The sequence below is a fragment of the Miscanthus floridulus genome, chromosome 18 (genome assembly GCF_019320115.1).
Source record: "Miscanthus floridulus cultivar M001 chromosome 18, ASM1932011v1, whole genome shotgun sequence".
NCBI lineage: Eukaryota > Viridiplantae > Streptophyta > Magnoliopsida > Poales > Poaceae > Miscanthus > Miscanthus floridulus.
Window position 1 is genome coordinate 47,500,993 of NC_089597.1, and position 9,545 is coordinate 47,510,537.

Here is a 9,545-nt window from a genome sequence, read left to right on the forward strand (position 1 = left end):
ATACTTGCTGCTGCTGCCGAGCCAATTTTAAAAGTTGTTTTTAACTTTTTTTCTGGAACAAACATCTATAGATGCCTTTTTTTAAGCATGCTATACATTCCATCAAAATCAATTGACACTCTACCTATAGCGATTATACCTGTACACATTTGACAAGAATCCATCATTGCTTAAGCAAGAGCATAAATTCTTATCTAACTCTTACACAAATAGAACACTCCCTACCGTCACAAATAAGACGTCCACAGTCATTAACATATACCTTTGACTGCTAGTTTTTATTGCTTGCAATAATTACAAAGCACATAGATATCATAACATTGTGCAACTACTATTCGAGATAGATATGCTCATATCATTGTCACATATTCAATCTAACTATGTCAAGAGGTGTTGATGATCAATGTTTAAATACTTAGACTGCACATAGCACAAAAGGTCACTTAGCTGTGACTCGAGGGAATAACTTGTTGTGACAAAATGCAAATAACACCAATGGTTCTTAAACAGTTTAGGGCCATGATTACTAGGTCCTCAACAAATCAGTAGGTAGCATAATCTCTTTAGGGAAAAACTAACTGGTTTATGTAACAGCATGTACATACAAGGATAGCTAAACCAAGGAGTAAAAGCATGTAACTCAATCAAATAGGAATCGGCTGCTATTGGGAAGACAACAACCGTGGGGCATTTCATCAAACACTTAGCTGGCAGTGAGCCATGCACTCACCATAGGGGTGGGAAAGCAGCTGTCCGCGTGCTCCTAAAGGCCTCAGTGGTGCTCCGACGTGGGGTGGTGGACGGCGTGGGGAGTGCTCCGATGTGGGGCGGTGCACGGGCATCGGAGTCGAAGAAGAGGAGCGCGGGGCTGGGAATGGCGGCGCGGGGGTGGTGGACGGGTGCTCCAGCGTGGGGCGGTGCACGGGTGTCGGCGTTGAAGAAGAGGAGCGCGGGGCTAGGAACGGTTGGCGCGGGGTTGAAATTTGGATAATTTCAACCCACGCTGGGCTTTTATACCAGACCTCATCACTGCCAGTTCTAATTATAAACCGACAGTGATGGGGTACATCACTGCCGGTTATAAGTCTAAACCGACAGTGATATAGAAATATCACTGCCGGACCATTCTTTAAACCGGCAGTGATTGCCGTGTAGCGGTTCCAGCATAAGTAAGTTATCTTTTCTACTTCTTTCGAATACCTCCTACTGGCTCAACGGTTAAGACCCCGCAACTTAGCCCCCAATACCCATGTTCGAATCCTAGGCGGCCCAATTTTTTTGGTTTAATTTTATAATTTATTAAGCGGTCCAAAGGTCAAAAAGAAAAAATAAATAAACCTTGACACACATCCTATACTAGCGCAGCGGTTAAGTCTCTAAACTCTGCAGCCCGAGACTCAAGCTCAAACCCGAGGGCAGGCACAATTTTTTTCATTTTTTATATATCACTGCCGGTTTTCAAAATAAACCGACAGTGACAACCAGCATCACTGTCGGTTTTTTCTCATCACTGTCAGTTTTTTGAAACCGACAGTGATGTTTATATATATTAAAAAAAATTCTTTTATATACTGAATAAATAGAAGCATATGTATTCCTATGTCGAAATGGCTTGAAATTTTTTTGGCAAGCTTATACACCCAAATTAAGATCTCACAAAGGATCTTAGGTTTTTCTAATCATTTTTATTTATTATATTTTTCTATGTGCCGAATGAGACAAAAGAGGGTGAATTTCATCTTGGACCCTATAGATTTTTTTCATCCACCTCCACAAAATTCTTATCCCTAAGGCACATTAGAGCCTATGTAAAAGTTTGGCACCATTCCGGATTTTTTCATGGATAGACTCAGTTCAACCTATAATTAATTGGTGTCGTCGCGTAGAAATTCAATTAAATCTCAGAAAGTAGCAAACCATCTCTGAAAAATCCCAAACTAGGTGTTTCCTTCGCACGTGGCACGTGCAAGCCTAAGAAAAAGTTTGAGACCAATATGACACCAGAATGCGTATGAACCACAGAAACCTTGATAACCTACGTGTATATTCATGGTTCGATGAAAGGGCACATGTACCTCTGTGAAGCATGTATACTCCGTCTATTTTAAAATAGCTTGATTTTTTTTGACAAGCATATACACCCAAATTAAGACCCCACACAGGAACTGAGGTTTTTCTGATCATTTTTTTATTTATTATATTTTTCTCTGTGCCGAATGAGACAAAAGAGGGTGAATTTCATCTTGGACCCAATAGATTTTTTCATCCATCTCCACAAAATTCTTATCCCTCGGGCATATTAGAGTCTGTGTAAAAGTTTGGCACCATTCCGCATCTTTTCGTGGGTAGACTCAGTTTAACCTATAATTAAACGGTGTCATCGCACGAAAATTCAAATAAACCTCAGAAAGTAGCAAACCATCTCCGAAAAATCCCAAACTAGGTGTTTCCTTCGCACGTGGCACGTGCAAGCCTAAGAATATTTTTGAGACCAATACGACACCGGAATGTATATTTCTAGTTGCCCAACAAATGTTACACGAATTACATGCATGACAATAATTAAACACACAAAGCCGTACATATTAAAATTAGAACCCAATTAAACTAAGACCTTGAAAACCTAGCTAAATAAATATTAATTACTATCGGAATCACTGCTGGGATCGATCGGGCCACGCACACTAACATGCCTCTGTAGCCATATATGGTAATTGATGTCATGGATTATGTATCCGCTTATATCGATGAAGTCCAATGCCCGTATGAGTGCACTCTCTCATGCCTCACAATACCGAAAGAATGGTCAGCCATAGATGTAACCTACTGAATGACTACTGCCCCTGTTAGTAATCCTTATGCAATACTAGCGTCCTTCTATAGTGAGCTGGCCGAGGTTTTCATTGCAGAAGTCCCAATCGTACCCGAGTTGCTCCTTAGCTTGGTCTTGAACGGCTCACAAGCCACATGCAGCATAGGTAAGGTCCTGTAGCACAATCTGCATGCGGAAAAAAGAAAAAGATTAGATAATGTTATTACAATAATAAACAACAAATAACCACGACTCAGGTATAAGTGACCATTTTACCACATCCGCATGGTTGTAGCTCGCAAATCATTCGCTTGCTTACGGGACGGGGATATCACCAGCATTCAAAGCAAGTACCTTGAAGTGCGAGAAATCAGGCACATCATAGCAAATATGTCGAAGTGCCTCTAAACAGATACGCACGATACTTAATTGGACGCTTATCATGTCCAGGCTCTGTATTCCCGTCCCGTAGATACGGTTTCGATAATTTGAACCCCTCACAGGGATGAAAAAACTGAGTTCACACGTCCATAGCCGACCACTTGTATTAGATGCCATGTTCTCGACGATGTCCGAGATAAAGAAGCAGCTAAGTGCTGTTCACAGCCAATCTATTGGGGATATAGTCTGCGACATATATACATGCAACAATGATATTAAACTAATTACACTTATTTGTTAGCATAAAAAAATGTTGGAAAATATTTCATATAATAGCTGGAACATGGAACCATGGAATGACCACATTAGGAGCGAATGACTCATCGCCTGGGTGGAAACCTGGTTCTTGTGGTGGGGGAGGTCTGTTGTTCATACCACCTGATCGATAAAATGCAAAAAATATAAACATAAAATATATGCACAAAAAAATTCTTTCAAGTAAAATATGGCAACATAATTAAATATAGATCGAATGCAAGGAATAAGAATATATATAAATATAGAATGGAAAGAAACATGAATATAAATATAGATCAAATGAATATAGATAGAATATTGGAGAAGACAACATATCAATACCATTGAAAAATGTAGAAGCCATGTCCAAATCACATAGAGAGAGAGTGTGGATGTCTTGAGAAGTGAGAGTGAAACGTGAGAAATGAGACTGAGATAGTTCGTGGGTGGTGGGATCGATGTATGTGGCTGGCAGTTTGTTTTATATAGGGGGCATGGACATCACTGTCGGTTTTTAAATAGAACTGACAGTGAAGGTGGCCTCATGTGTGCACCATTTTGGTGGACTACGATGCATAACAACATCTGTGGTTTGTTGTGAGAGGAAAACATTGTATCATGGCTGATAAGGCCTGGCTGAAACCAACATGCATGGAGAGGCTAGCTCCTGGCCAAGGGCCCTTTTAAAGGGGCTAGCAGTTGTGGTACATTTTTATTTCCGAACTAAAGTTGTCGGGGTAGGTGGAAGCAGTGTTCCAACTGTTGTGGTCATGGGAGTACTGTTGACATGTGAGGAGCATCTACACATCACTGTCGGTTTTTGTTTAAAAACCGACAATGAATTGGCCCTTCTGTGTCGGTTTGAGCAACCGACTGTGATAGAAGCTATCACTGCCAGTTTTAAAACAAAAACCGACAGTGAAGTGTCTGCCGCCATCGCAGCCTTTTAGTAAAAAATATAAAAAAAATGACTATCAGTTTGGAGCCTGCCATCGCAGCGCTATCACTGCTGGTTTTAAAACCAAAACCGACAGTGAAGGGCCCTGCCACCATTGCAGCCTTTTAGTAAAAAAATATTAAAAAAATCACACTCTCATAGCCTTTTTATCAAAAATATAAAAAAAAATTCTAAGCCTAGGATTTGATCCCAGGTCTCGGGGTTCTTAGTTTCAAGCCTTAACCACTATGCTAGAATAGGGATTATATTAGAATTAGTTGTTCTTTTTCTTTTATCCTGTCGTAATGCACTACTAAATAATAAATGCAAAATCAAAAAAGTTTGGCCCGCCTGGGATTCGAGCGTGGGTCTCAGACTACAGAGTGCGCGGCCTTAACCGCTGAGCTAGAATAGGGAGTTCACTTAGTTTGCTTTTCTTTATTTATTTATTAATAGAAATAATGCAGTTAGTTTATATTCTAAAATAACACAAAAATTTGTGTCTTGATTATTTAATTATATGATAATTAATTAATGGTCTATAATTATCAAATAATAGTGTTTGTGAACATCATCTTAATATTTGATTATATAGTCAATAATTAAATTGTAGAGATGCGCACAAAATATAAATTAAATATTCAGTGCGAATTACTGATACAACGTCTGCATAATGATTACATAGTTAACAATAATCTGACTATCTTTAGGTGCATCAACAATGAGGGCCTCATTGTGATCAATTCGTACGTAAGCAGGTTCGTCACCCTCTTGAAGGATAGGTAGGGGTACGTTCGCCCCGAATGGAGGCATTTCCTGATAGCCCCTGTAGTCTTCTTCATCCATCACTCCATCAACACCGACAATCTACCTTTTCTCTTCTAGGACTACTTTTAGCCTTCCTTTTGTCTTGTTGTCCCTTGCATAGAAGACTTGCATACATCTCTTGCAAGGATGAAGAGGTCGTCTCTGTATGCGGTCTTAGTGAGATCAACGGTAGTGAACCCTTCGCTGTCAGTGTTGATTTCCTCGAGCCAGACCCACTGGCAGCAAAAAAGAGCTGCCTTCAACGGATCATAGGCTAGCTCCCATATCTCCTCTATGAAACTATAGTATGTCGCCTGCACGTTGTCGTTTTCATCGTGAGCATCAAAATGAACACCACAATTTTGGTATGTGCTCTTTCCATCTTACTTTTTTGTGTAAAATGTGAATCCGTTGATCTCATACCCTTGGTACTTAAGATATGTACTCGAAGGTCCTTTGGCTAAGGCATCTAGTTGATTACCCAACTTTATTCCAAGCAAGCGACGTCGCAACCAGCTGACAAATTCCTCCTTATGTTTTTTATCCAGCCAAGCTTGTGACCTGCTCGGATACAGAGTTTGCAGCGATTGCCTATGCTCAACAATGTATGGCATCACACCCTCGGCTTGCTAGAGAACAGCGAACTATGCCTGTCTGAAAGAAACAGGGTCGTCTACTGTAACAGATTTCTCCCCGATCGTTCCTTTGCCATGTAGTCTTCCCTCGTGATGAGATTATGGAACTCTGACCCTTTTGATGCCCAGATAATATGTGCAGAACTCAATGATCTCCTCTGTTGACCATCCTTCAACCATGCCCCTTCTGGTCTGAATCTGTTCCTAACATACCTCCTAAAAACTTTCATCAATCTTTCGAAAGGAAACATCTGATGTAGGTACATTGGGCCAAGGGCTCTAATTTGGTCAACAAGATGAATGAGTAGATGCAATGAGATATCAAAGTAAGTTGGCGCCAAATGCATCTCAATCATAACGAGAGTTTTGGCTATGTCTTGCTATAGCTGCTCTAGTATGGACACATCAATGACCTTTTTTTAGATCGCATTGAAGAACGAGAAAAGCTTTATGATTGGGGCACGGACCTTTGGGAGGAGGATACCACGTAGGACAACAGGGAGCAGCTGAGTCATAATGACATGACAGTCATGGGCCTTCATAGGGCCATAGTTGAACTTGAGTTCTCTCATGTTCACTAGCCTCTTCGGGTTCGCACAGTACCACATCGGGACTTTGAGTTCATTGAAGAAAGAAATAAGCGCACGCTTTTCTTCCTTTTTCAATGTCCATGACGCAACTGGAAGTTCGAATTGGCCATTCTCTAGCTCCATAGGATGCAGCTCCTTCCTGATTCCCAAGTGTTGCATGTTCAGGCATGTGGCTAGTGAATCCTTCTATGTCCCCCCGGTGTCCATCAAGGTGTTAAAAGTGTTAGCACACACGTTTTTAGTGATATGCATGGGATCAAGACAGTGGCGTACACTCAGAAATAGCCAGTAAGGTAGTTTCCAGAAAACCAATTTTTTCTTCCAAACGCTCCCATCAGGCACTGCTACTGCATTGTCCCCCTTCCCAAGGACAACCTCTAGTTTGTTGAGTTCTCGAAGTATCGCAGGCCCGTCTCGATATTTTGGATCTAAGCGTTTCTCAATAGTATCATTGAAATCTTTTCTATTTCTATGGTAAGGGTGATCCTTCGATAGGAACCTACTGTGACCATATAAACTATCTTTGAGTTATTTGGCAGATTTACCGCATCGGTGTCGTCCAAGCACTCGACACATCCAGTATAGCCTTTTATCTTCTCTCCGGACAATGAACCTCGACCTGGCAGGTCGGTGATTGTAGCGATAAGTACTCCCTTGATCGTGACATGTTCCTTTTTATACTCGTTCCAAACATCTGGCACACCCTTTTCAAACATCTCCACTAGTTCATCGATCACTGGTTCTAGAAACACATCGATGTTATTCCCAGGTTGTCTTGGCCCTTGGATCAGTAGTGGTATCTAGATGTATGATCGCTTCATACAGACCCAAGGTGGAAGGTTGTATATACAGAGCGTCACTGGCTAGGTGCTATGATTGCTTCTAACCTGGTCAAAAGGATTCATTCCATCTGTGCTCAAAGCAAACCAAAGGTGCTTTACGTCTCCACCGATGTCCTTATAGAACATAGTATTGATAGTCCTCCAGTCATGCCCATCGGTGGGGTGCCTCATCATTGTATCTTTCTTACGCTCTTCGCCATGCCAGCGCAATAGCTTGGCTGACTTTGCACATACAAACAGCATATGCACCGAGGGAGCTATAGGGAAATATCAAACGACCTTTATGGGACCTCCTCTGGTCTTGGTACCCTCATCTGACGGCCCTTCCTTGTACCATGGAGCTTCACACTTGGGGCACTTGTCCAAGTCTTTTTATTTTTCTCCACGGTACAATATGTAATCATTGGAACACACGTGGATTTTTTCAACCTCGAGGCCGATGGGGCAGATCATTTGCTTGGCCAAGTATGTCTTTTCTGGCAACTCATTTTTTAGGAGCATTTTCCTTATTATACCTAACAACTGATCGAAGCCTTTATCGCTCAATCTGTTTGTCGATTTGAACTCTAACAGCATGATGTCGGCTTCTAGTTTGCTCATTGGATCATTCCTATACAATGGTGTTTTGCCATCTTGTCTTATTTTCTCTAGCTTTCTCAGCTGTCTTTCACTAAGACATTCAGTTTCTACATTACGTAGCAGCTGAGAAATGCCATCGTTATCCTCGGTGTCGTCAGCTAGCGTGTTCCTAAACACATTATTAACTGTGGCCATAGGTTCCATGTTGACACCCGGTTCCTCATCAGCATCGTGGATGGCTACGTCAGGCATGTCCACATCATCATCGTTTCCCTACAGAACATTCACACCAACCTCGTAATTCATAGTTCATATCGTATAGTTTGGCATAAACCTCCTGGTAATCAAGTGCGATCGTATAGACTCAATTTGACGAAAGTTCCTATGATTCTTGTAATCTTTGCATGGACAGAAGACAGGGTTCCCATTCCCAGTATGGACTTTGGCATCGGTGATAAACTGGCTAACGCCATGCATGTACCGCTTGTCCGTTCAGGACAGATGCATCCACTCTCGATCCATCTCTGCACAAAAAATTACGGAGACAGTAATTACAAAGAATTAATAAGAAATCGAGCTTCTTGAACAACAATTGTAGCTCGAAAGTACCATTTTTTGATAACATTATTGTACACTAATTATTGAAAAATTAAAATTGGTAGCCCCGGACCTATAAATTGAAAATCGTAGTAAAAAATAATTATTGCACAATATTAAAGAACAACTATTCTACTCTACTTCTAAGAACTAATTATAGCATTACATACTAACAATGATGATCTTGACCACCATGGAATAATTAGCTAGGAATTTAAATGTGTTCATAGACACCAACCTTTTGGATGATGGATTCACCACAATTTGAGCCTTGCACAAATGTCCAATTGGAAAAGTGCTCTCTAGAATGAAGAAAGAACTAGAATGAGAATCAAGCAATGTAGCCATCAAAACGAAGCTAATTAAGCAACAAAATCAAATGAGTGAATGTTTGTTACTAACCTTAAAGCAAAAAGATCAAGCCATTCTTCAAAATCCAAGCACTAGCTTCATGGTGAAGAGCAGCCGCAACAATGGAGGGAAGGTTCCAAACGCGCGCCTCTGTTCTCGGGATGGAAGAGAGGAGGAAGGAGAGGACGGCTGCAATCTTTTTGTGTTGTAGGCTTATCACTGTCGGTTCTTGGCGAGAACTGACAGTGATAGTGCCCAATCACTGTCGGCTCTTGGCTTAAACCGGCAGTGATGAGTGCCACTATAACACAACATACTTTTGCCGACACTTTCTATTGTAGGCAAAGGGCACCTTTGCCGACAGATAACCTTCTACGAAAAGTTTTGCCAACAGTTTAGAAACAGTCGCTCTAGAAGCCGTCGGTGAAACTTTTGCTGACAATTAACAGAATCCCCGACACTTTATGTGTAGGCAAACGGTCTACCTATGCCGACAGTTGAAACCTTTGCCGACAGTTAACCCTTTGTCGACAGTTAAGACCTACGCCGACAGTTAAGACCTTTCCCGACAGTTTATATGTTGGCCAAACCATTTCCAAGGTATTTTACAAACCATACCCTGCCCAAAAAAAAACTGTCGGCACAACTGCATAGATATAATTACAATTAAAATAATTTGACAAATCCACTTTTGCTCATATAGAAGGCATCACATTG